The sequence below is a fragment of the Dasypus novemcinctus genome, chromosome 13 (genome assembly GCF_030445035.2).
Source record: "Dasypus novemcinctus isolate mDasNov1 chromosome 13, mDasNov1.1.hap2, whole genome shotgun sequence".
In the NCBI taxonomy this organism is placed as follows: Eukaryota; Metazoa; Chordata; class Mammalia; order Cingulata; family Dasypodidae; genus Dasypus; species Dasypus novemcinctus.
The window spans coordinates 20,612,575-20,639,817 of record NC_080685.1 but is presented as its reverse complement, the minus strand read 5'-3'; the positions used below and the strand labels follow the sequence as shown (position 1 = coordinate 20,639,817).

The 27,243-nt window shown below is 50.9% G+C and overlaps 1 long non-coding RNA gene and 3 other non-coding genes across 5 annotated transcripts; 3 read left to right on the top strand and 1 right to left on the bottom strand.

The window, feature by feature from the left end:
- The first annotated feature begins 1,398 nt into the window (after positions 1–1,398).
- TRNAE-UUC (transfer RNA glutamic acid (anticodon UUC)) lies at positions 1,399–1,470 on the top strand. Its single transcript has one exon. It is a non-coding gene; the product is annotated as a tRNA-Glu (tRNA).
- Positions 1,471–2,626: 1,156 nt separating this feature from the next.
- On the top strand, positions 2,627–2,787 carry LOC111759208 (U1 spliceosomal RNA). Its single transcript, XR_002793284.2, has one exon. It is a non-coding gene; the product is annotated as a U1 spliceosomal RNA (small nuclear RNA).
- Positions 2,788–4,907: 2,120 nt separating this feature from the next.
- Positions 4,908–4,978, bottom strand: TRNAG-CCC (transfer RNA glycine (anticodon CCC)). Its single transcript has one exon. It is a non-coding gene; the product is annotated as a tRNA-Gly (tRNA).
- A 3,960-nt stretch (positions 4,979–8,938) lies between these two features.
- LOC101436496 (uncharacterized) lies at positions 8,939–26,973 on the top strand. 2 transcript variants are annotated; one of them, XR_011645361.1, is made up of 4 exons: positions 8,939–9,581; positions 12,224–12,341; positions 21,949–22,903; positions 23,076–26,973. It is a non-coding gene; the product is annotated as an uncharacterized lncRNA (long non-coding RNA). The 2 variants fall into 2 exon arrangements; XR_009188518.2 differs by lacking the exon at positions 12,224–12,341.
- The last annotated feature ends 270 nt before the right edge of the window (positions 26,974–27,243 follow it).

Genomic DNA, 27,243 nt, shown 5'->3' with positions numbered 1-27,243 from the left:
GATTTTCCAGGTTCCTTAACAGGCAATCCCTTTTTCCAATAAGGGGCTGTTGTGGACTAAAAAGCTTTGCCTTCCCTCCATGGAATCCACAGAAATCCTGGGTAAGGAAGTTCAAGTGCTCCCACCTGGGAAGTCTGGGGATGGCCTAGGGGCTGGTAGCCGGGCAATGGCTGTCTGCTTTGTGTACTTTGGCAGACTGGACCCTGGTCCGGGACTTGCCTTCCTCAGTCACCGGTGGACCCTGTTCTAGAAGAGGTCAAATTCCTGGTCATTTTAGATCAGGGAATGTCCCAGGATCTCCTATTTCTTTTGCTCTCTCTCCTATTACACCTTCCCCAACAGGAGTGGAGTCTCCATTCTCGGATGGCATCAGGACCCTCTGAGGTTCCTCTGTGACAGGACCGGAGGGTTGATGGTTGCCCCGACATGTGCCTCCCCGCCAGGTGTCACCAGAGCAGAGGCTGCCCCAGGGCCCAACTCTGGGGGGGTGGTTCTGGAGGAGCCGGGAGGGCAGCATATGCTGGGGAGTGGGGAAAGGCAGAAGAGGACGGGAGCAGCAGGCTCAGCACACTGTTCCTCGTGCCCCCTCATCTGCTGCTCTGGCCTGGGCACCTCCAGAATCTCCACAGGCTGAACAGAAAGAGGTGGGAAGTTCCAGTAAAGGTCAGAAGAATTGTCTGGAGACCTTTTAAGTCGTCCCGTGGCAGGTGCTTGTGGGTGGTGGTGAGTGGGCATTCTACCGACATCGAGTCAGCAGAGACACAGGAGAGCCTCCACAAAGAACTGTCCAAGGTAAATATCACTAGTGCCCAGGAGGAGAAAGCCTGGTGTTGGTCAGTGTCCACACCGGACCAACGAGGAAGCACGAATTGCTGACTCACTGGATGTGGCATCTGAAGAAAATCCCTGCACCAAAGAGAGCCCTGTGTTTCTGGCACTGAGACGATGATGGAGCGTCCACCACCAAAGCTGGGAAAACTGCATGTGCAGCAGGTTGTAGGCAGAAGAGCCGGAGTTCAGGTGACCCAGAGGCCTTGCTCCTGGAAGGAGGTTTCTGTTCAGCCTGTCTCCGTCATGGTTCTCAGCATCCTGGTCTCCCTGGCACCTCTCCGCTTCTCGCCTCCTGGTCCACAGGCCTGGCCCCCCTACTGTGTGTCCACCTTTGGCTCCTGGCAAAGGCCAGCACGAGGCCCTTGGCTCCTTGACTTGTGGTTCTGATGGGTCTTGCCAGCACGACCCTGGTCTGGCAGAGTGCTCAGTGCGTGGCGTGCAGGGTGCCTTTTGGAGAAAGCAGGGAGGCCCTGAGTTTGGGAAGGTTTCTGGGAGGGGCCCCTTTCGGTGCCTGGGTGTCCTGGCTTTGCATGGGGGAAGGAGTGCAGCAATCATAGAGTCCATACCTCCCTGGTGGTCTAGTGGCTAGGATTTGGCGCTTTCACTGCCGCGGCCTGGGTTCGATTCCTGGCCAGGGAAACCTTTTGCACTTGGGTGGTGTTGCCAGACCAGTGATCACGGTTAAATGCATCCCCACAAGCCTGGCTGCTATGCATCCCCACAAGCCTGGCTGCTATGCATCCCCACAAGCCTGGCTGCTGTGCTCAAAGGCCCGAATGCCAAGAGACTCGGCAACCACTCCCAAACTGGGGGGACGCGCAAGAAGGACTTGTGGGCCGCTTCTCAGGCCTGTGCGAGTCTTCCCTTCAGTCCACACAGCTCATGGAGGAAGTGGCTGATCTAGAGAGTTACTCAACCTATTTCCCCTGCCAGGCAAGCAGCGATACTAATCCCTAAGGCCTTAAACTCCAGCCTCCATCCTCTGCAGCTCCTGGAGCTGCTGCCCCCACAGGGGGCAGGACTGCCTGAGCTGGAAATCACCCAGGCGGAGGCCGAGGCAGGTCCGGGGCGGGTCCGGGAGGGCCTGGGGACACCGAATTTTAGCGATCCTGCCTCGCCTGCAAGTGGGGCGTAGCTCGGGCTCCTCGGTGCCATTTGCTGGTCAAGTGTTTATTAGGCTTGTGAAGGAGGTGACGGGGCGCGACCCCCGCTGAGGGGGGCGGGAGGTGAGCGTGGGTGAGGTCCCCGAGGGCCGCCCGTCGTAAGTGAGGAGATTCGGGGCCCCACGCGCGCAGCTTGGAGCCTGGAGGAAATGGGAAAGCGCCTTCAGCGCCAAGAGCAGAAGGCGGGGGCACAAATGAACCCCAGGACGTGCAGAAGGCGCCCTGCGCCCCGGCCCCGCCCACAAGTAGACGGCGGGGGTGGGTTCATCCCGTAAACGGCCCCCTGCCCCAGCCGCCCCCCGCCGCCCACCTCGGTGCTGTGCAGGTTTCTCGTGGCCACGCAGTGTCGCCCAGGGGGCTGGAGACAGCGGATGAACAGGAGTCCAGGCAGTGTCCCTTGAGAGCCCCGAGGAGACACAGGGAGGTGAGGCTGACTGCGGCCCCAGAGGCAGCTGTGCCGGATGCAGAGGAGCCACGTCCTGGCGGCCGGGCCACGGTTCCTGCTCCGGGCAGGGGAGTTCCCAAGCCGTGGGCTGCGGCTGGCGCCCGGGGCTGGAATGATGTGGGGAGAGCGGCTTGGGAGGCAGCGGCGGGAAGAATGCGGTGGCGGCGTGCGGGCGCCCGCTGCCTGCGTGCTTACCTGGCAGGGGGGACACAACGGTCAGGACGGTGGCTTTCCCAGGGCGAGGCTGGTCCAGTGCACTGGGGACCTGCTGAGCCCTGCCATTTCCCCGCATCGGGGAAACTCAACTGTGCAGTTTGTGCTGGTGGGGGCTGCATGGCGCTTTCCTGTGGCGTTTTGTGTTTCATGGCAGACTTGGCAAGCACAGCCAGGACACGGTCATAACGCTGGCAGCCTCCGGGTTCCACCTCCACCGCGCCTTCAGGCTGGCTTATCCGTGGCCTCCTGGTGGCTCACTTGGCTTCCTCCTCCTCCTCTTCCTCTTCTGTTCTGGTCTTCTTTCTGCCCCAGACATCTATCCTTGGCACTTGTGTTCTTTCAGCCATCCTTTCGCCAACCAGTCAATGCATAACTTTCACACATGCTGCCAACAAGCAGCCTTGAGGGCAAATCTCCACAGCTGCTTCCCCTCAAGGTTAGGGAACGTGGACAGTGGACACAACATCCTGGCTTCATTGAAACTCACTTTCTTTTGCCTGCACTTGCCTGTTTTCTCTGTGTGCTCCCAATGAGCGAAGCTAAAGTGGCTAGTGATGACAATATCAGGATCTCACCGTTGCTTGGGGAATGTGTGTGCTCCCATGGTACCCTTGCTTGTATACAGGATATTGGCTTCTTGCCAGGGAAGAAGGAATCTGGCCTGGCGCATCTTCTGGCTATAGCTCTCTCCCCTGGGTGAGGATAATGTGGAGGGACATGCCCACACGGAATCCATGCCCCTCTCCTCCGAAGACCCACCCACGCTACACAGAATGCCACAATGCCGAACCCAAGTTTCCTGTAGCCCACATGTACCATTTCCACAACCTGAGCATTCGAAGTGGGTGCCAAAGGTAACCTGGCTGTACTCCCACCTAGGCCTGGGGCTGGAGTGGGGAGGTGTGCTGAAACGGCCTTTTGTGGAGAGACAGTCAGTGGATGGAGCTGGAGGTGCAGACAGAGCAGAGCACCAGCTGGTTGGAGCAAGACTCTGGCAAGTGGTACAGGAGGTTCAGACCACTCTCCCTTTTTCTCATGCGGCCTGTTCTTAGTCCAGGGATTCTAAATCCATCCTTTACCTCCAGGATATCATACTGCAATTGTTTCCTAAGTAAGAGAATACAATGTCTTTTAGAGATGATTTCTCTCTTTTAAAACTTGATAGTGTGAAAACATTTAGACTGGAGGTGCATGGCCAGCCTGCCAGGAACCTTCGCAGGTGCCAGGGCACAAAGTAAAAATGGAGCCCCAAAGCTGCCTATGCCCTGAGGTTGATTGCTAACGTGGTTTATGAGGAATTCTGTTCAGTGGGCTTGAGGACAAAGAGGACAGAGTTCAAGTTTCTCTCCCAGGTGAAATTGAGAAGTCCTAAAGGCGGTCCTGGCCCCAAGAAGTTGCAGCAGCAAATCCTAGGCCCTCGGGGAAAGTGTGATGGGATCTAGTCCTATCCCTTCAAATCTCTGATTTCTTTGTAAAGGGTGGCCTTGACTTTACAAACTGAATCAGGAGGAGCAATTGTTTTTTAAAATAAAAAACAGTTCACAAGAATTCGTGGCCACAAGCTTGAGCTCTCATGGGTTTTCCCCTTCCAGTGAGGACATGGGATTGGTGTGGTGTTTCTTGACTGGTCCTGACTGCTAAGGGACAGTAGAGGCAAATTCCAAAACAGTCTGGAGGAAGGAAAGCAAAATCGTCTTCGGGCAATTGATGAGATTCAGTCGGCATCTAGAATTCAGTCCTGAAAATATAAGAAGGAAATCCCATGGCTTTGGAGCCCTTTCCATGAATCCCTATAGCAAAGCAGAGATGCCAATGGAAATTAGAATATATTCTGGACCGATCCAAGATGAAAATACTGTGCATATTGGTGCAGTCAAACCAGTCCCTTGAGGATGGTAAACCGCTTTGAATGAGAATCCTGGGAACTCGGAATGAGCTAAGTCTCCCAATCCAAAGGCACAAGAGGAATAAGATGGAGAAAAGCAGGTAGGAGCAGTAATTGAAGACAAATGGAGGATTTTGGAAGGTAGAAATGAACTGAGAAGAGAACATGAGTCAATAATTACTGGTTTTCTAGTGCATTTTGGGCTTTTGCGTTGTAAGTGTTATGAGAAAAGTGGGTTTGTGGGGCACCCACTGCTGGCAGTGAGAAGCGGAAAAGATGTGGCAGGCACTGGGTAATGGTGGAAAAGGAGGGTGAGGGAAGTGTGAGGCAGGAAAGGAAATAGGATACATTCCTCCAGGTGGTAAGGTGCATTGGCCGGGAATTGAACCCGGATCTCTCACGTGGGAGGTGAGAATTCTACCACTGAACCACCAATGCCACAGTGCTGCTATGCTGCTCTCCCAACAACCATCTTGATGAAGAATGGCTATTACCATGCTCAAGTTTTCCAAGGCAGTTTTCCACAGTGTTGCTTTCAGAGGACAGAGTCAAAAGACTGAGCGACAATGCCCAAAGCCAAAGCTTGCAAAGTACAATTGGCTCAGGCAACAGGATAAAGTGACGATGGGCAAATGAAACTATCAAAACACCTCTTTTGTCAGTGCAAGTCTGAAAAAGGCCCTTTCCACCTGCATGACAGACTCCTTCCAAAAACATGAGAAATTCATCCCGGGCCCTGGTTGATGACCCAAAACCTTCAACTGTCAACCCCATGGTGCTACTCAGAGGGTCTGAGAAGAGACCCTCCTTTGCTAGGTTTGGTAAATCCAATTCTCATTCGGGGAAGAAATAAGCAACAGAAGTAGAATGCCAAGAAAAAGGCCAGGATTACACGAGACATAATGGAGAAACAAATTTGGTCAGTGGCATTAGATCTCTTGAGGTGTTTTTTGTGCCAAAGGAATGACTCGGTCTTGTCACCATGACGGCAATAGTATGCATCTGCTTTGCCAGGTGTTCAAAGCACTTGGATAGATGTGTATAGATGTGATCCTTAGTATAAAAAGATTCATGAAGATGAAGCCTGCACTCAGTTGCTGCAATCAGCTGTGTGATAGGTTGCCTTGAAGGGAAGGCAATGCAGAACTTTACAAAATAAAGGGACAGAGAGAAAGACACAGGAGAGGAGGTAAAGATGGGACCAGGGGACTCACAGTTTCTGAAATTGAGAGCCCCACCCTAGTTTCTGCATCATAGTTATTAGGAACTCCAGAGCAGCTGTTCCTCAATAGCATGGCAATGTTTACAGTAACAGGGAACAAGTGCAACAAATAGGGAACAGGTAAGCCTGTTTCCCATGTTTCCCCCTTTTTGTTTTTGTAAAGCAACGAAGGCAGATTCCGTGGTTTCTTGGTGCTTCATACCCTGAAGGCTTGTTGTGTGCTTCTGAGGATGAAGTTCAAAAGAAACAAAGACCAACAAGCAACATTTCTCCCAGAATACCTCCTTCCCGACTTTCTCCCCAAGTCATAGGTTTTAGTGACTGGTCCATTGGCAATTCCAGCCCACATTACATTTTGTAATTTTTCTTCCAAGTTTAGAACAGCATTTTATACATAATCTATAACTACAGCTGATTATACAGACTTTCAACTAGTGATGACTTATTTCTCATGGACTTAAGATTTCCTACCAGCAAGGCTATATAGGCCAGCTCAATCAAAAATGACCTCGATTCCCCCAATTTGTGTAGTTTGAGGCATAGGCAATGACAACTTATGGTTACTTCCCCATTTGGGGCTGCAGGACAGCTGGAAGTTTATCACATAATTTCAATGTCTTCCTTAGTCCTTCTTTTAGCATCTTCACTGGTTTTGGAGCCATACCTCAGTGTTGAATTTAAACTTAGTCCATCATTGTGAGGACTCTTTTTCCAGGCAGAAAACAATAGCTGACCTTTTATAGGAGTCCTGTTGCGGTGTCTGTAGTAGTGAAAGCGTATCTTGCCCCTTCCAAGAGCAGGAGGGTGCTGATGTCACAGTCATTGAAGTGAGCATTAAGGCCACACGCTGTTGGTGAATAGCAAGCCGCGGGAACTGCTGTGCTAGGCACCACAAGGGCTGGTATTCACGATGTTCACTTTTCTGGTGGAGCCACTCTGCGTCATTCTCAGCTGTCACTTGTATGGCTCTGGAGCTTCCTGAGGCATGTGCCTCAACAGTCCTGAGAGGGATGTTAGAGCAGGGGCCAGGGACATTACTGACATTTACCTGTCACCGCTGGCAGGCATCCCAGATGTTCTTCTACAGATTTCTTCCCCATAGAGGGTAATTCACAACAGTCCCTTGTTTCTGTCTTGCTTTTAGTATTTGCAGTCCACCTCTGGATAGGGATGGCAGTCTTCAGAGGGACCAGACACTGTTGGGTTAGATCTTTCACTTGCAGCAGGGCTTCCTATGCTGCACACAGTTGCTTTTTTATATAGTACTTTTGGCCTCTCCTCACAATTGTGACTAAAACCCAACGGGTACTCAATTAGAATATTGCCTTTGCCACAAACCCCACCCAGAGCCAATATTGGTGCTGGCCACAGCCAATTCACAGGCTAAGTTAATATCCACCTTCCCCCTCTTTTTTTATTTTTAAAAGCTGCCTGCTGGAGGCCCTCCTGCTCCCATGAAGAACCTTTCTGAATTAACACATCTTACTGAGATATAAGTTTTTTCAGTGTTCCAACAATATTACAAATTCTATTAACATGAGAATACATTGTAGTTTATCAAATACAGAAGATGGTAGAGTTTTGTCTTACCCAACCAAACAACATTTAATAATTTGATAGAGTAGCAGGGACCTTAACAGCTTGTCCCACTTGTTTGCTTATTCCAGGCCCTTAAAATACCACTGTCTCTGATCTTTCTTAGGAGGGTGACTGCCATGGTTTCTTCCTTGCAACCAGATTCATTGCCATCAGGCCACAGCAGAAGGCTTTGAAGAACTGCAAAAGTCCATGCACTACGGGCTCCTCTGAGTTAAGAACGCTAAGGCTCAACGCCTCCGTGCTTTCCCTCTCAGCTTCACACACCACGATGGACCTCAGGACACCAGGATCAGATCCAAGCCCAGCCTCTCCAGAAGACTGCGGCAGCACCCCCAGTGTTTCAGTCCACCAATAAAACAACACCCCTTAGCTCTTCTTCCCCATGCCTAGTCCACTGGCCCAAAGCACCTCCATCCTCTCACGAAAGCAGGATCTTGCTTTCCTCTCTGGATAAACTCTCACCCCTATTAGTCTTGCTCTGTTTGACTTAAGTCCAAGACTTGAATTGCACCTTCACGTGTTAGTTAGTGCCCTAGCAGAGACTAGGTCTCAGGGAATGCGGCTGTGGAATGCCCCACACCTCAGGCAACTGCTGTTGAATTTGTTGGAAGAGCAGCCTGAGCCCTAGAGGAAGCGCAGAGTTCTCACCGCCCCACCTGCTGGAGGGCCCGGGAACAGCCCCTGCCCCTGTCACTCTTGCTCTCTTTCCCCCAGGGTCTGAGAGACTACGGAGAGGGCAGCTTTATTTCCCCCTTTATATCTCCTGCAACTTCTTTTATTTGCCCTTTTAAAAATGTCCTGTTTCGCAGGAAATGGAGTGGGAATTTGCACAAGGATGTAAGGGCGGTTTTCCTACAGTGTGGGGAGGTCTTTAGAAAGGCCACACAGGCAAAGCCAAAAGGGAAGAGAGAGTTTGCGGTTGGCGGAAAGCCTTGAGTGTGTTTCTCTCCTTGAATCTCCTGTGGAGGTGAAGGGAAGCCACGTTTGGGGAGGGTTGTGCCTCTTCCTCCCACAGTTTCTTCTCTTGTGCCCTGGTCGCCGCGCTTCCCTCGCACCCGAAGTGCAAGGACGGCCGCTCCGAGCAAGGCGCCCGCGGCCGCGCAGTGGGGACGGGCTCACGGCGCCCCGCGTCGCGCGCTCGGGCTCGAACCAGGGACGTGGTGGCGCCTCCGCCCAGTTCCCTTCCCCGCACAGAGCGCCCCGCTGAAGGCCAGGCGGACTCGACGCCGCGCTAGAGCCGCCCCTCAGGGACACGCACTTGCCCTCCCTCCCCTTGAGGTGGCTCCCGCCCGCCTCCCCGGCACTAGAGAGGAGTCCCCCAGTGTCCCCTCCTGTCGGGACCGTCAGGACGAGGGGCAGTTCTCCCCCCTCCCCACGCGCGGGAGGACGGCGGCGCCGCGGGGAGCAGCAGCTCGCAGGGAGCCGCGCGGGGCGGGAAGCTGCCGGGGCGGGTGAAGGCCTGCGGGCTCCTGCCCCGCCCCGAGGAGCCGCGAGAGGGCGCGCGACACGCCCGGCCCGCAGCCCTGAGGCGCCGCTTCCTGCTTCTGCGGGACAGCCCCCCGCAGCCCGCGGCGGGCCTGAGGCGAGGCGGGCGCCTGAGCTGAGCGAGCGGGGGCCGCGGGGCAGTCCCCGTCCCCGCCTTCTCAGGACCGTCCTCCGCTCGGGCGCCGAGACCCGCCCTGGAGGGACGCACTGGCGGCGGCGGCGCTTCTCCAGCAGAGACCCCCGCAGCGCCCCTCGGCCCGCAGAGGCGCAGGCCCTCAGGCTGGCGCGGCTCCTGCAGGAGCAGGAGGGGCCGTCCTTCCCCAGCCGCCCTGGGCGCCGGACGCTCGTCCCCGTCCCTCGCGCCGCCCTCCTCACGCTGGGATCTTCCTTTGCTCCCACGAGGTCCCGGCGCGGCCAGGGCGGGAGGCGGAAGCGACGCCCCGAGGCCGGGAGAGGCGGGCGGGGCTCGTCAGGGGCGCCGGGGTCCTGCCTGCGCTCCCTCCTCACGCGGCAGGGGCGGCTGTCGAGGGCCGCAGCGTGTCCCCAAGTTCCCCGCGCGGCGTCGCGGCCCGTTGCGGCCTCAGCCCGCGCCCTGCGCTCCTTCCCGGGGTCCCGCAGACACAACGCATGCGGCCCTTAATGCAGGACCACGCAGCCACCAGCCAGGCCGCGTCCTCGTGCGTCCCCTGGAGACCGGCTGCTCTGCTCAGCACGTTTTGAAGAGAAGCCTGCGAGGTGAGACGGGGGTGCGCTGGGGGGAGGCCCACGAGGGCCGCCCCGCGTGGAGGCTAGTGGGGCGGTGGCCTGACAGTCAGACCCTCTCCTTCCCCGGAACATTCTTCAACAGGCTCTGCCCAGCAACTAAAGGGTACGCGTGGCAAATGTCTAGTTTTTCCACCAAATTGGGATGATTAGCTATATTTTTCTTCACTCATTCTCATTCTCCTCTCTTTCTTAAAATCAAAATAAATAAATGTGGGTAATTTTGATATTGCCTTCAGGCCCCGAGGCTCTTTTAATTATGTTTGTGTGTGTGTGTATACATACAAATATTCACACATATACAGCTATTACTATAACAGTCATTTCATGTTAATTTCACATGTATAATCCAGGGTATTAACCACATTTGCAATATTTTTGGCTGCAATTATATAGATATACATAAATGCAAGCGTTAATCAATTTCAGGTGTCCAACTGAGGGGTACTAATTATGTTCACAATTTTTTTTTGCTACAATCTCAAGTCATTAGTAAATACTTTTCCTCACCTTCAACAGAAAGTCTATACCAATTGAGTACAAGCTTAGACCTTTTAGTGAATTTGCTCTCAAATGTTATTTTATTCTTTGACGTTATTTTGAAGGGAATTAATTTTTTTCAAGCCGATTTTATTGTTATGTAATAATAAAGATTAATTCATCCAAAGAGTAAAAACAATGGTATTTGGTATTATAACGGATTTGTGCATTGATCACCCCAGTCGTTCCCAGAGCACCCTCATTATTCCAATAATGATAGTAAACAGAAACCAAACAAACAAATTTCATCATCTCTCAATCTCTCTGGGCCTCGCCTGCCCTACATAGCTTCAATTCTTTTTCCTTCTCACGAGTGGGTTTGCACTTATATCATGTAAAGCAGTCACATACATATATGCAATCTCCCCATATTCATGTTTAACATGAGATTTTACTGTCTTATACAGTCCCATGTTACCGTTTCTAGGTTTCGTGCTAGCCATATCCATGACCTTAGACTAGGCCTTTCAACCACTCTCAGACCCATGGAATAGCACTGCTACTTACAAATACCGTGATATGCTTTAGCCATTTCTAGTCACCTCCAAAAATTTACACACAACTGTTTCCCCCCACCAATTCTCCACGGATCAGTCTTTCCATCCTCTTCCCTCCTTCTATTTACAGGTGACCTGCCTTCTAATTAAACACTCCCTGAGTTTACATGATACATTCAGTTCATAATAGCACAATCATACAGTATTTGTCCTTTTGTGTCTGGCGTGTTGACTCAAATAATGTCCTCCAGGTTCACCGGTGTTGTTATTGGCTTCGTGACTTCATTTCATCTTCCTGCTACATAACAGTTCACCTTCTGTATCCGCCCCAAGTCGTTCATCCATTCACTGGTTGATGGACACCTGGGTGTTTCCAACTTTTGGCAGTCACGAATAAGGTGGCTATGAACCTGGACACGATTTAATCATATTTTCATCCCCCCCCGCTCTGTCCTTCAGGTAGGACAGCTCCTATTTCTTCATCTCCAATTCACTGACTTCCTGTCGTCCTCCAAATGTAGTGAATTCTATGCAGTGATTCCTTTTTTTAAAATTGACAATTTTCCTTTCACATTTCATATTGTCAATTTTGTCTTCTCTTTATTATTTCTATTCTTGAGGGCATTTACTATCTCTTACTTTTTGGGTGGTTCTATTTTCACTTTAAGCATGAGCACAGTTACAAGTAAATCTTAGGCATTTTTTGCCTCCACTTTCCAATCTTTGGTTCATCTCTGCATCACTCTTCCCGAATTTTGATTGTGGGTCACCATTCCCATTTCTCTTAAAGCAAGTAATTGAAGCAGATACTACTGGATCATATCCTCGATATTTTGAAAGATGCCTGGTGTGACTCTGAATTCTTAGGCATCACAAAGAGTCCTGGCTGTTTTTAAAGAGCACGCTATAATCCTGGTGGATGCTCAGCCTGCTGACTTGTTGTTTGTTCTCCCCCGTAGTGGATGGCCAGTGAAATGTCAGCTCGGGGACTTTGTCTTTGGCTGGACTACTTGGAGTCTGCCTGTACATGCATAATTCCAGAGCCAGCCAGGAATCGGGCAGGGTTTTACCCACGATTTGGACCTTGGCTTCAGTGTCTCTTTTTTCTGAGCTTTCCCCCATTGACTTTACAACTGGAGAGACTGTCCACATTTTGTGGTCTGTCCTTTCATCCAGTAAGGCAGTTGGTTTTGGTTATAATGTAGCTGACCCCAATAGAGCAACAGGTTGGCCTTGAGCCTAAAGTTTGTGGACTGGAAATCTCAATGTTTTTTCCTTGTACTTTTCCTCCTGCTGTTGCTGAGTCTGCCAGCACCCTGGCATAATTTTAAAAATCTATACTTTGCCCAAAGTTGACTACTTCTTGCATAGTTGACTGCTTCTTTAGGAGCAGTGCCAGCAGACCTTAGGCACAGCTTACCTCATTCTGTCAGTCATGGCAGCCTGACAAATCAGGTGAGAGCAGCAGCTGGGTTGGAAACTCTGGGTGCCTATGACACAATGGGCCCAAAGGTAAGGATCCGCCAATTCCCATGTCTAAGAAAAGGGCAACTGTTCCCTCCCGGTTTCGAACTGCAGATCTCTCCTTGTGAGGCAAACATGAGAACCACTACACTACGGAAACCAAACAAGTATTCTTCAGGGTCCATCTGTGAGAGTTGTCCTGCTGAGGCGTCCAACTGGCAGGATTGGCAAGGTACCAAGTGCAACCTCCCTTCCAAATTCCAGCGCCAGCAGCCAAGTGCTGGAAAAAGGCTTCGGCAACTAAAGTGCCAGCTTTTCCCGCAAACCACACTCCTGCTTCCCACAGGCGCTGCCTCCCACTTTCATGCCCACCTCTCAGCCAAGGACCCCGAGTACCACACTTTGGATTCCGTCTCCCGCATCTCACTTCCTTTCGAAAAGTAGCAGCCACGGACACCCTTGGCCTTGACAGCCTCTCCACCCCTGCAGCTGCGGGGGCCGGCGCCTTAGGCCCCTGCGCCTTTGGGCCGCTCCCACCGTCCCGGGGCTGCCGACGCCGCCCTCCCGGCTTCTGGAGCCCGCGGCCAGGGCTCTGCGCTCTGGACGGATGATCCGAGCCTCCAGCCCCCCAGGAAGCCGCGCCCTCGCCCCGACGCGCCCACGGGCCAGACCCGCTCGCCTCGGGGGCAGCGCTCTCGCCTCGGCCTCTCGCCTGCGGCTCCTCCGCGGCCGAGGCAAGTCCTCCGGCGCCCCCCAAGTTCTCCTTCCTTCAGGGCGACTCCAGCGAAGTCCAGGCTTGAGACTGGCCGCCTTCAGGTTTTAGCCGCTGCCGAGCCAGAGACCTCCGCGGGCGGGACGACCCCGAGCCTCCCGCGCGTCCCCACGCCCTCGGCGGCCTGGACAAAGGTCCTCGGGAGACAGACAGGCCTCGAGGCAGACATGGAACCCCAGGAGGAAGGGGGGGCGGGCAGCTGGGCCCCCAGGCGCCCAAGGCCGCGAGACTGGGCGCCCCCCCCCCCCCAAAGCTGCGGGAGGAGGAGGGGGGCTTGGGGCGCTGCTCAGGCCGCGCCAGTCTTCCCTTCCGTCCACACCCCCAGGGCCCGCGGGGCTTTGGAGGGTCCCTGCGCCTCTTGCCGCGTCACACGGGCCCGCAGCGAGTCTCCTCCCTGTGGGGTGGCAGGAGGCGCACTGGCCGCCCCGGGAGCAGGTCTGGCTGCGCTGGAGTCCCTGAGGGGAGGCAGAGGCCGAGCCCGGGGGTCGTGACTCGCTTGGAAAAGGGGCGGCCGCCCCTGCTCCTCGGCTCCGGCTGCTGCTCGAGTGTTCATTAGGCTTTTGGGGGAGGTGACCGGCGCGACACCCGCAACGTGCGAGGGAGGTGAGCGGCGGGTGGGGTCCCCGAGGCTCCGCGCGGAAGCGTCTATACACGCAAGCGAGGAGGTCGGGGCACACGCGCAGCTCGCGAGCTGGGCAGACACGGAAAAGCGCCGTCAGGGCACGGGCAGGAGGCGGCGTCCAAAGGACACCAGGACACCCAGACGCCGCTCTGCGCCCCGCCCCCCCACAAGTCAGCAGACACCCGGTGGGGGTTCACCCCCGTGGACACGCCACCCCGCCGCCACCCACCAGGCGCTGCGCACCTCTTCTCTTCTCGTTTCCATGCGCTGTCACCAAGAGGTGTGCAGATAAATATTGGGTCCTTTGACAGCCGCTGGGAGGGCGAGATCCAGGGAGGTGACGTTGCCTGAGGCACCAGAGGCAGCCTGCGCGGGGGCAGACGAGCCAGCGAGTGGCAGCAGGGCTCCAGACCTGCTCGTGCTTCCAGGGGCAGAGTTGTCCCGGCCCTGGGCTGTGCTTGGCGCCCGGGGCTGGAATGACTTAGCGGAGAGCGGCTGGGGGCTGACAGCGGGCGGGGGGCGGGAAGCAGGGTGGCCTTGCCTAGTGTGGAGCGAAATGCACGAGGCTGCCGCGTGCTGGCCCTGCTGCTTGGAGACTTACCTGGCAGGGAAGACACCATGGTCTCTAAGGGCTTTTCCCAGGGCGAGCCTCATCCATTGCCCTGAGGATCTGCTGAGCCCTGCGATTGCCCCACAGGGGGAACACTGAGTGCAAAATGTGTGTTGCTGGAGGGTTGCATCCGCTTTCCCTGACCTGTGTCTCCCCGTAGACTTGAAAACCTACTGCCGCTCTGGCTTTCCCTTCACCTCTGCGGGGAAGTGCTCGGAATGGGCTTCACCTCTGTGCTCTTCTATCAAAATGAACCTCGCCCTTCCAGCATGTGCTGCCTTCCACTGCTCCAAAAGCTCATGTTGCCTACCAAAGCTAGACTGTAGCTGCTGCTTGGGTTGTGCTCCTTCTTGGCCTCTCTTCCCTCCCCATCTCTTCCCCTCAGCGCAGCGCCTTGGGGCCTCCGCCTTCACTGGCTCGTTCAACTCCTGTGGCTCAGCCCGACCACCCCACACCCAACACCCCACCAGCCTCTCCCACCCGCATCACCTTCCATATCCCCGCCCTGTGAGGACCCTCAGCACAGAGTGGGGCTCGGATTCAAGCTTCCCACGCGAGGAGAGACCTTTCCAGAGCCTCCTGGGGACCTGAAGGGGGAGAGGTACCTCCTCCAGGAAGAAGGAAGCCAGGGGCCTGTGGTCGCAGGGAGGCTGGTGGGCCCTGAAGCTGCCTCCTTGGGTTACCATGTGCCTCTGACGCCTCTCCTGGCTTTGTGGTCACCCCCCTCTTCCCCTTCTGTCCTGGCCTTCTCTGATTCCCGATTCCCTCTCTTCCTATTTGTGCCACAGAACTTCTCTCCCCCCACCCAGCTCACACATTTCCTGGGGTTCTCCTCTGCCTTACAGAAGGTACAAAAATGAAATGAAAATGTGCTAAATGAAAGAAACCAACCATTCACAAAATACTACATAATGTGTGACTGCATTGATTCAAAATGCCAATATAAAGGAATTTATAAAGGTGGAACTAGATTCGTGGTTCTGTTGGGCTGGGGAAGGATTGAGGGATGGAGAGGTGACTGCTAAAGGCGGTGGAATTTTGTCTTTTGAAATAATGAGAAACTCTCATGTTTTTCTGTGTTCATGAAGTCTCAACATTGTAGTTAGATTAAAAGCCACTGGTTGTGGTCTTTGGCTAGATGGTATGGCATAGGAATCTATCTCAATAAAACTACTTTTTAGAGGAAGACTATGAGAAGGGTCAAATAGGGACTGGTGGAAAGAAACTAGGGTAGAGACGCCATTGGTGAAAGAAAAATGTGCCTCCATATATGTAAGAGGGTAGGAAGGATGGCCAGTTTTGCAGGATGTCAGTAGCTGGTGTGGGAGTCTTGGGGGAGGGGTGTTAGGAGGAGACCTAAGTTTGATTTGTCTTTAATGGAAGAGCTGCAGAAGTCAGCAGGCAGGAAGTGGGGGATGCTAAGTGAGGTAGGAGACCGCAAGCACTGGAAAGGCTGGTGTCCATCCCTGGGTGGGCCTGAACCATCAACTTTCCAGTTAACAGCTGAACATGCTAACCAATTGCACCACAGAGACAGATGACACTGTCCCTGGCTTCCTTTTGACCACTGAGTACTAGCCCATGGCATGGTGGACAGAAGCTGCTTGGCAACTCTCCAGGTAATGGACATTTGGCTTGTTTCCAGTCTTGCCTATTGTGACTAAAGCTGCTTTCAACAATCGTTCGAAGAGTACTTTTGTCGACAGAGATTTTCATTTGTCAGAGAAGTGAGGAAATGCTAGGTGAGCAATTCCTATGATCAAAGGGAGGTACATGCCAAACTTCATAAAACTGCCCAAACTTTCTCAAGGTACCTGGACCCATTTGCATTCCCCTGAACCGTGTGTGATTATCGTTGTTCCACATCTTCACCAGGCTTGGGTTTCTCAGTCTTCTTCATGTGAACCACTGGACTGGGAGTGGTGGTAACTCTACATGGTATCTTGTTTTCTTTATTTTTTTGGTGGGGTGGGGGAGGTTATTTTGTTTTGGTTTATGTTTGTTTTTTAGTTTTACCATTTGTATTAGTCTGCCAAAAAGGGTGCTGATGCAAAATACCAGAATTTGGTTGGTTTTTATAAAGGGTATTTATTTGGGGTAGGAGCTTGCAGTTACCAGGACATAAAGCAGACGTTACTTCCCTCAAGTCTATGTCCACATGTTGGAGCCAGATGGCCGACATTTGTGAGGGTTCAGGCTTTCTGGGTTCCTCTGGGCTAAGCTCTTCTGTTTCCTCCACAAGGTCAGCTGTAGACTATGAGGCTTTCCAGGCTTTGCCTCTTTCCACAAGGTCAGCTGTAGGTTATCAGGTGAACAGCTCTGTCTCTTTCCCCGGGGAGCTTCAGCTTCAGGCTTCAGCATCAATCTCCAACATCAAAACTCCAATAGCAGAAACCCGCAACTATGCTCTTTGCCATGCCTCTTATCTGTGAGACCCCACCCCTAATCATAACTCAGTCATGCCTGGGTACAGATCAGATTACAAGCATAATCCAATATCTATTTTTGGAATTCATAACCATATAAACTGCTACATCACTTTCATATTTATTTTTAAAGGAGCTTTGGGTTACATAAATGTTACATAAAAGATATAAGGGATTCCCATATGCCCTGTTCCCTCCCCCTCCCAGTCTACGTGGTTTTAACACCCATTTCCCTGACAACTGATAATACTGAGCACTCTGTGATGTGTCTTCTTATAGGCCATATGTGTATCTTTCCTTCAGGAGTATCTTTTGTCTTTGACCCTGTTAAATAATTTGGGGGCCATGATATTTTTATTCTCAGGTTGGGGGAGTTCATTATATATTCTAGGTACAGGCTTGTCATCAGGTGAGCACTTTCTCCCTGTCTCTAGCTTGTCGGTACATTTGCTTAATCATTAAGAAGGGGTTTTGCATGTGGCTGAGACTCATTCATTACTTCTTTCTTTCATACTTTCACTTTCTGCATCCTGCTTAATAAAACTTGCCTTCCACTGAGTCACCAAGATACTTTCAAAATGCTTTATGGTTTTAACGAGTGTGTTTTTTGGTCTATGGTGTACCTGAAACAAACATGTGTGTAGTGTGAGGAAGAAATAAAGGTTTCCTATTCCCCCAATATCGATAGCCATTTGTTTCAGCACCAGTTATTGAAACTATTTCCTTGCCCGATTCAACGAGCTTTTATGGAAAACCACTTGACCATATACCTGTGGATCCATTTCAGGCTGCTCAGCTCAGGCCATTCCTCCACCTTTCTGGCCAATACCTTTAGGACACACCCGGGTCTATTGTAGCTTATAGTACGTGTTAAAGGGCAGTAATACAAGTCTACTGGTTTTGTTCTTCTCTTTCGTATGGCTCAATAATTTTTCAAATCTATAAATACCCATGTAACCACCCTGCAGGGCAAGATATACTGTCACTTGAGCCGCCTCTTCTCAGAGTTGGCCATGTGCCCACACGTGCACAGGTGGCCCCTCGGGGCCCGAAGGTCCCCTACCATCCCCTCCAGAGAGAAAAAATCTGCAGGTGTCTGCCAAGCCGATGAGGAGACAAAGTGCCTTCCAAACTCAGCTCGGCTTCTGGGGATTTCCTGGGTGGGGCCGACGGGGGTATCCAGCTCAGTCTCCAGGATTTTGATCTTTGAAACAGCTTTTTCTTCAGTTATTTCTAACTGTGAAATGTGCAAAGATTTGTGTTTCTGATAGTTAGGCTCGTGTGTTTATGATATTCTCTCCTTTCAAGGGAGATAGAGCCCTATGGAGGGTCCCTAATTCTCAAAGCTGGATGTCGGATGAGAGGTTACAAGAGGGAGGCTGAAGGAGAACTGACGTTTTAGAAAGAAGATGTGGGAAAGCCTGAGAAATGGAGCGATGGGGAGGGGGTGAGAGTCGGCTCCACCCAGAATTCGAATTTCCTTTTGGCGGTGGGTGTCAGATTTTGCAGAAAGAAAAGAGATGCACTTTAGTGGGAAAAGAAGATATTTGAGTTCCTTTATGACTTCTTCATCTGTTTACGTATGGTTCTCCTTAACCATCTTTATAAATAGGGCCGAGGTGAGCTTGATATGTTGTTTTGTTTCTTTGCTTTGTGTTGGAATGCATACTTGCATAAAGATGGCTCTTGTACTTCAAGCCTTCTGCTGTGAACCTCCCAGAGTCCTGTTAGGTTCCTCCAGCTGTGCACTGAAAGTAAAAGCAGCCCAAGATGTTGGTGTGAGGGTAGGTCTCCCTGGGAAAGTGCAGGGAAAATTAAGAGGGGCACGTGCTTCCTACAGACTCAACAACATCAGCTTTCCCTTCTCTGGTGGTTTTCCAGGTTCCTTAACATAAGATCCCTTTTTCCAATTAGAGGCTGTTGTTGAGTAAAAATCTTTGCCTTGCGTCCATGGAATCCACAGAAATCCTGGGTAAGGAAGTTCAAGTGCTCCCACCTGGGAAGTCTGGGGATGGCCTAGGGGTTGGTAGCCTGGCGATGGCTGTCTGCTTTGTGCACTTGGCAGACTGGACCCTGGTCTGGGATTCACCTTCCTCAGTCACCGGTGGACCCGGTTCCAGAAGAGGCAAATTCTCAGTCACTTTAGATGCGGGAATGTCCCAGGATCTCCTATTTCTTTTGCTCTCTCTCCCATTACCCCTTCCCAAACAGGACTGGAGTCTCCATTCTTGGATGGCGTCAAGACGCTTTTAGGTTTCTCTGTGCCAGGACCAGAGAGTTGATGGTTGCCCCGACGTGTGCCTCCCGGCCCAGTGTCACCAGAGCAGAGGCTGCCCCAGGACCCAACTCTGCACAGGTGGGATCTGGAGGAGCCGGGAGGGCAGCAGGGGCCGGCGAGTGAGAAAGGCAGAAGAGGACGGGAGCGGCAGGCTCAGCACACTGTTCCTCATGCCCCCTCATCTGCTGCTCTGGGTGCCCTGGGCACCTCCAGAATCCCCATAGGCTGAATGGAAAGAGGTGGGAAGTTCCAGAAAAGGTCAGAAGAATTGTCTGGAGGCCTCTTTGGTCGTCCTGTGGTGGGCGCTTGTGGGTGGTGGTGGCGGGCGTTCAACTGCCACTGAGTCAGCAGAGACACAGGAGAGTCTCCACAAAGAACTGCCCAAGGTAAATATCACTAGTGCCCAGGAGGAGAAAGCCTGGTGTCAGTCAGTGTCCACACTGGACCCACGAGGAAGCATGAATTGCTGACTCACTGAATGTGGTGTCTGAGGAAAACCCCCGCGGCAAAGCGAGCTCTGAGTTTCTGGGACTGAGACTATGACCGCGCTTCCATAACCGAAGCTGGGAAAACTGCAGGTGCAGCAGGTTGTAGGCAGAAGAGCTGGAGTTCAGGTGACCCCGGAGGCCTTGCTCCTGGAAGGAGGTTTCCGTCCAGCCTGTCTCCATCACGGCATCCACCTGAGCCCTTTAGGAGGCGGGAGAGGCAGGCCCGTGGGTGCTCAGCCTCCTGGTCTCCCTGGCGCCTCTCCCCTTCTAGCCGCCTCCCCTCCACCTGGTCCCCAGGCCTGGCGCCCCTCACGATGTGTGCCCCCTTGGCGCCCGGCAAAGGCGTATCTTAGGTCAGTCCTGCTTCTCACCCCGACTTGTACCCTGAGCCGCATGACGCCGGCCCCGCAGAGAGCTGAGTCAGTCGCGTTGGGGCTGGGCTTCTGGAGAAAGCAGAAAGGAAACAGCCTTTTCAGGAGGATTCCTGAAGGGGCGCGGGGCAGCTGCAGGGTAGGTAAGTGGGGAGGGGCTCCCCAGATCTCAGTGCACTGGTTTCTACTGCAGGAGGGAGGGAGACAAAAATTAGTTTACCATCTCGTTGGTGGCTAGTGGCTTTCACCTCTGCAACCCAGCTTCAAGTCCTGGTCAGGGAAGTCTTTAAACAGTCCTTGCTCACACAGGAATTTTTTTAAATTTTATTTCTGGAGGTCTAGTACACTCCAAGAAATGTGAGGACACCTTGCGTGAGCACTCCCGAGCTGCAGGAGGGAGGGGAAGTGCTTGAGGTTGCTACTCAAAAATACTGTGATGGCTGAAATTTTAACGTATTGGTCCTTGGATGAAAGTGAAATATAAAGACATTTCTTTCCCCAGTTTCCTCTGGGGAAATGAAACTGAAGAAATGACCTTGGAATACTCTGCCTACCTTTTGGGACTAGAGTCATTATGACTCTCTGAAAGATAGGATTGAAAATAAGCAGTAATGCCGGTCTTGCTGAGAAGCCGGACCAGTCAAGGCTCAGTCATATACTTGATCTCAGGAAGAACTCGGCCATCGTTTTGACCCTGCACAGCTTTGGCTCTACCTGGCCACTGCTCAACACCCAAGACATACTCCCTTCTCTGGCCATCTCACCTTCAATTACCCTTTTCCCCGACCAGATTTACCTCTAGTCCCACTTGTCTTTGTTAAGTACACACCTGCATTTCCACCTCACAACTCCTAGCTTACAAATCCATGCACTATGGGCATCGCTGAGTTAGGAATCTAAAGGTCAAGGCCTCAGCGAGTTCCCTATCAGCTTCAAACACGCCTGACCATCTCATTACACTATGATCAGATCCAAGCACAGCCTCTCCCCAAGAGTGTGGCACTTGTCCTGGGTTTTTTGATCCATCAATAAAACAAAGCCCCTTACCTTTCCTACTGACTGCCCAGTACATTTACCCTCAGCAACTTCCATCCTGTTACTAAGGCAGGGTCTTGCTGTCCTCTCGGAATAAACTCTCACACCTACTCGACTTGTTCTGTCTGACTCAATTTAAGCCCAATTCTTAATTGCAACTCTATATTTTAGCTGGTACTAATACCAAAGACAAATGTCTTAGGGCATGTGGCTGTTTGAACATCTGGAACACCCAACACCGGCCACGCCACTCCCTGGGCAGCCTCTGTTGAATTCCTCTGAAGACTAGCCTTGAGGCCCAGTAGAAAGCCCAGAGAGATCATGGCCACCACCTGGTGGAGGACCTGGGAACTGCCCAGGTGGATTTCACCTGGGGCTTTAATTTTGCCCATTGATCCTGAGATACCATTTGCAGGGCAGTTTTACTTTACCCTTGACAACTCCTGACACCCCATTTATTTGCTGCTTTAGAATTTTCCTGATTAACAAGATACGGAGAGTGAATTTTAACAAGGACGTGGTGGACACGGGGTTCAAAAAGGACAGTGCCTGAAGGGGTCTTCCAAGAGGAAGGAGAGTGTCCCTTTGCTGAAAGGCTTTGAGGTTTCTCTCCATGGCCTGCCTTGGACTTGATGTTAAGTGAAGTTTGGGAAGACTGTGCTTTTTCTACAACAGTGTCTTTTCTTGTGCAGGAGTTACTGTGCTTCCCTCACACCCGAATCTTGAGCCTAGGTTATGCTTCCACTTTCTTTCATGTTGAGAAATTTTGTAATTTATGCAGGTAATTTTGGAGAGTATTCTCGATATTGTGAATGATACACAGAGGGACTCTGGATTGTTATGTATTACAAAGTGTTTTGGGTATTTTAAAATGTAAACTGTTACCCTGGTTGATATGAAGCTGCAAACACAATCTCCCCTCCAGTGGGTGGCAGGTGAAATGTATCTTCAGCTGGACTACTTGGAGTCTGCCTATACATGAATAATGCAGGAGTCAGCCAGAAATTGGGCAGTTTTACCCACAACTTGGACCTCACTGCAGTGCCTTTTCCTTAACTGAGATTCCCGCCCTGGATTTTCATACTGTGGTGGTGGCCCAAACTTTGTCCTCTGGTCCTTTAAACCAACAGCACAGTTTGGACTTGTATTAGAATTTAGCTATCCCAAGTAGAGCAGGCTGTGGTTTGCCTTCAGCCAAAAATTCATAAAACATTCAGTGCTGTTCTTTCTTCCACAGGCCTGCCTGTTGTTCTGTCTTCCTGCTCTTTGAAAAAAAATCCATATTGTCCACAGTTTATCATTTTCTGTGGGAGAAGTGTTTAGAAAAGAGCAAGCAGTGATTACCAGAAAGAGAACTCATTCTCCTAGTAATGGCAGCCTAGCCAATTGGGTGAGCGCCTTCTGTGGTTTGAATCTTGGCATGGTTATGTGACCTTGGGTAAGGTGCTTATTTGCTCTCCAGAGCAATGCTGTGAGAACTCGTTTAAGAAGCAGCCCTTATTTCACATCCTTCACAGAAATTTTAGGAGGAATCACTGCACCAAATCCAAATGCTCATGACCTGAAAAACTAGTCCACCACAAAGGGAAACAAAGGCAACGATTGGATTGCCTCCCAACCATGGGAGAGGAACTAATGAAAAATCACAACCCTGTCGACAGTAAAACAGAGTTGATTGGAGTAAATAGCTCGCTGAAGCCCACCTCCAGCACAAATCACTCAGTAGGATTTTGTCACATCTGCAAATCACAGGATCAGCCAATACCCAGGGGAGTGAATCGGCCTCACCCTGGGAAAACCACCTTAGAGATCCTGGTGTCTCCATGCCAGGTAAGTATGCAAGCAGCAGATGCCTCATTGCGCTTCACTCTGCACTCACCGTTCCCATTCTTCCCGGCACCCGCCTGCCACCAGCCTCCCAAGCTGCTCTCCACAAATGTTATTCCAGCCCTGGGCACAAAGCACAGCCCAAGGCCTGGACAACTCTGCCTCCTGGAAGCACAAGCAGGTCTGCAGATCAGCAGCCTCTCGATGACTTGTCTGCCCCCTGCACAGGCTGCCTCTGGCACCTCAGTCAACGTCACCTCCCTGGATCTTGCCCTCAAGCGGCTTTCCACAGACTCAATATTTATCTGCACACCTCTTGGTGACAGCGCATGGAAACCAGAAGAGAAAATGTGTGCAGTGCCTAGGTGGGTGGTGGTGGGGGTGGAGCCATCTCTAGGGAAGAAACCCACCACCAGTTGTCTGCTTGTGGAGTTGGGCCTTGGTGCAGAGCATTGTTTTGGATCTACTAAATTAATATTTAATTTGTACACCTGCCTTCTGCTCTTGGCACTGACAGCACTTTTCCACTTCCTCCAGGCTCGCAAGCTGTGCACGTGGGACCCAGAACCTCTTCCTTTACTTGTACAGAGGACAACGGGTGGCCCTGGAGGACACCAGACCTTCAGACTGAAAGGGAGATTGCCGAGTATGGACAGAGCGTGCAAGAATTATCTTCCTTGTGCAGGGAATTCTCATCTTCCTTGGGGATCACTAGACCTCCAGAGATAAAAAGATTCCTGCGTGAGTAGAGATTGTGCTAAAGTGAGTTCCCTGACCCAGCATGGAACCTAGGTAGCAGGCTTTCTGAATCCTAGCCACTGGACAACCAGGGAAACACTGAACTCCTGTCGTCGCTTCCCTTCCAGTAGAAGGAAGGAAGCATGTCTATTTACCTACCCTGCTGTGCCCCTTGCACACCTCCAGTAGGACCCTCACAGGTTGTTTTCTTTGTTTCCTCCAAAAGCCAGCTTGCACAGGATGTACTGAGTGCTCTGGACCAGCGTCCTCCCTGTGAGGGTGCAAGTCAGGGTGCTAAGTAGATCTACCAACTGTGGAGAGGTGGTGGCAAGGTTAAAGGGAGGAGAGGGGAGGGGAAGCAACCAGGGAGAGAAGGGGGCCAAGTACCAAGACTTCGGCATCTTCAACCTCCTAAAAGGAACTTAGAAGGATGCAGAAATGTAGACCACATGGATGGAAAACTTCTTCTAGCAAGGCCTCTGGGTCCTGAGCTTAACTCTGGATTGTCTCCCTGCAACCTGCTTTCCCACCTTAGCTGATGTAAACTCCATTCTTGGTATGGCCAGTCCATGAAACAGCATTCTCCATGACTCCGGTGTTTTCCTCCAACTCAATGTCCAATAAGTCAGCAATTCATGTGTCCTTGTCTGTCAAGTGTGCACACTGATCTACACCAGGCTTTCTGGACTTCTCACCTTGGGCACAATTGTTTTCAGATTGGATAATTCTTGTTTGGAGGGCTCTCTGGTGCATCTCAGGATGTTTAGCAACATTCCTGGCTTCTGCCAACTGGATGCCAGTGGAAAGCCCCACTCACAGCCCAATCCCCTGGCCCAATTCAGGACAGTCAAAAATGTATCCAGACACAGAGAAAGGCCACCACCACTTTTTACCCTGCCATGTGAGGGAGAATTTTCCAGGTTTTCCCACAGCTGTTAGCCCCAGGAGGCTGTGGGAGGTCCTGGAATCTGGAATCAGCACAGCACAGAGGCACAAAAGAGGCCCGCCTGGGCTGTGCCCATGGCGCAGCTGAGAAGACAAGCCATATGCCTGATCACCCACAGCTGGGCTCCAGGAGAAGGTGGGCCTTGAGGGGAAGACAGGGACCTCCGCAAAGATGGCCACCATCTTGCTTCATCATATGATGGGACACCAGGATCCAGGAGAAGCTTTTGGTGAAAAAGTCTTCAGGGACAGAGGCAAATGCTACCAAGAAAGTGGGAAGAAGCTAATTCTTGAAGAAATAATACAAGTAAATCTCACAGAATTGAAAAACAAAACAATTTAGAGAAAAAGTGCACACTGAAGAAAAGAAGGACCCATGACAGGGCTATATTAAAAATTTTTTTGGAACATTGGGGATAAAAGGAAGATCCTAATGCTTTGAGAGGGAGAGTGAGAGAGAGATGAGAAACCATATACAAAATTATAGTATATCAGGGAAAAATCTATGCAGCTTTAACAGATTAAAAAAATGGAGTGGCACAACCAAGTTAGTAATTTATTCCTCATTCATGTTCAGAGGTAGGTCCAGGACAGGGAGGGCAGCTCTGAAATCCTCAACATGCTGCTTTCCATTCTGAGTTCAAGATGGCAGCCTAGGTCCCTCCATCAGGTCTGCATCTCACCCAGAGGGAAGGGGGAAGGAAGAATGGTTATAGGGCATTGTTTACTTCAGGTATAAATCTGGAAGTAGAAAACATAATTTCAACTCACACTCTACTTGGCAAACTTATCACATGCCCATAAACCACTGTAATGCTAGAGCTATAAGTTAGGAGTTATTTTCCTAGTGGAAATAGGAAGAATGGATATTGGAGGACACATAGAAGCCTCTCTCACAAATATAAATCAGGATGGAATTGTATTTCTTCACAGCATGTCTGGATATTTGTAGCCAATGGAATAATGCCTTTATAATTTGGAGGCAAAATGATTTTTACTCTAGAATTGCCATTCTAGTTGAATATCAAAAGTGATATTAGAAGAAAGACATCAAAGACCAGAAACTAGAATTTTCTGGAAGTTATTAAATGATATACTCTAAGAAGTAATCCAAGAAAAAGATGAGATGGGATCTAAGAAGCAGGGCTAGAGAATAAATAGTCCAGAATGGTGTAAAAATCAGATGGCTCTCCAAAGAAGTCTCTGGGGAAAAATGTTATGAATAAATTAATACACTACATTTGATCATTTGGGGGAAACTACTGGTAAAGGTGTGCTAGAGATCACGGAACAAATGCAAATATTCTAAGAATAAGTAAAAGAAAAATATTTGAGTGAAAAAATCAAGGCAATTATCAATTCTAAAAAAAAAGCGTATGTAAGAGGAAATCTTACAATAAACAATCTGGCACTATGTAAATCGATTATGAACTAACACCAAAGCAAGATGTAGCTGTATGGAATGGAGAGTATGTGGGTAAGAGGTTTGAGTGGATGTGGGTAGTATTAGAGAAATAAATTCTCATTTACTCTTATACAAACTCTGAATTATAAAAATCAAAAAGTAGCAGAGGAGCTGATAAGCCTAAAATAAGAACAAGACCTAGAGCAACATTGTGCCTGGGAATTTCCTCCTGTCAGCCTTCATGTTACTCAAATGTGGCCAGTCTCGAAGCCAAACTCAGCATGTAAATGCAATGCCTTCCCCCCAGCGTGGGACATGACACCTGGGGATGAGCCTCCCTGGCACCGAGGGACCACTATCAACTACCAACTGATGATGCAACTGGAAAATGACCTTATACGGAAGGTTCAATGCGAATCAGCAGAATATCCCTGTCTACATAAAATAACATGACTTTAAAATTCTGTTTGACCTAAAGTAAGGGGGAAATGGGAAGGAGAAATGAGTTTATATGGCTACGAGTTTCTAAAAAAGAGTCTGGAGGCTGGCAGAAGGATTGCCCTTATGCACAACTGAGCAGAGTCAGAGAGACAGATAAAGCTGATACAACCCCCAGATATTGGTTCCTTTGAGGGCTAAAGAGACCCATGGGAGTTATGGTCATGGCCGATGGGGTTAACTACCAGGTCAGATGGCCCCTCTTTGGAAATGGTGTTTATGTGTGATGAATCTGGACTCAGATGGGATCTCCCTTCATAAGACTTTCATGCTAATGTGCTGGAGGTGCAGTTAATGTTGGGGTTTAAGATATATTTAGGGGATTTGAATCTCTGGACTGACAATGTGATAGCCAGGTCCTGAGCCTCAACAGACTCCAGCACCTACAATCTGATTTATTGGACTTACCACACTCAGCTAAGATGGAGTTGAAGAAGGACAACCACCACACCATGGAGCCTAGAGTGATTACAACTGAAAGTGGGAGGATTGCATCCAACATCCATGTGGAATCTGAACCTCCTCTTGACATAGAGGTGCAATGGACACAACCAATCCAATGTCCACATAGAAGAGGTGGCATTGGATTGGGAAAAGTGGACATGGTGGCTGATGGGTATGGGGAAAGGCAGGAAGAGATGAGAGGTGGAGGCGTCTTTGGGACATGGAGCTACCCTGGATGGTGCTTCAGAGGCAATCACCGGACATTGTAAATCCTCACAGGGCCCACTGGATGGAATGGGGGAGAGTATGGGGCATGATGTGGACCATTGACTATGAGGTGCAGAGGTGCCCAAAGATGTACTTACCAAATCCAATGGATGTGTCATGATGATGGGAACGAGTGTTGCTGGGGGGGGGGGGGGGGGGGGGAGAGGTGGGGTGGTGGGGTGGGGTTGAATGTGACCTCACATATATATTTTTAATGTAATATTATTACAAAGTCAATTAAAAAAAAGAAAAAAAAAGTAGCAGAAAACTCAACTTTATCTATAAGAACGGAAATGAAATACTGAAATGAGACTATTTTCACCTGTTAGACAGGAGAACAACCCTAAGTTTGATGAAACACTCTTGGCAGGTGGTGGTAAACCTGACATCCTCATAGATTGATGGCAA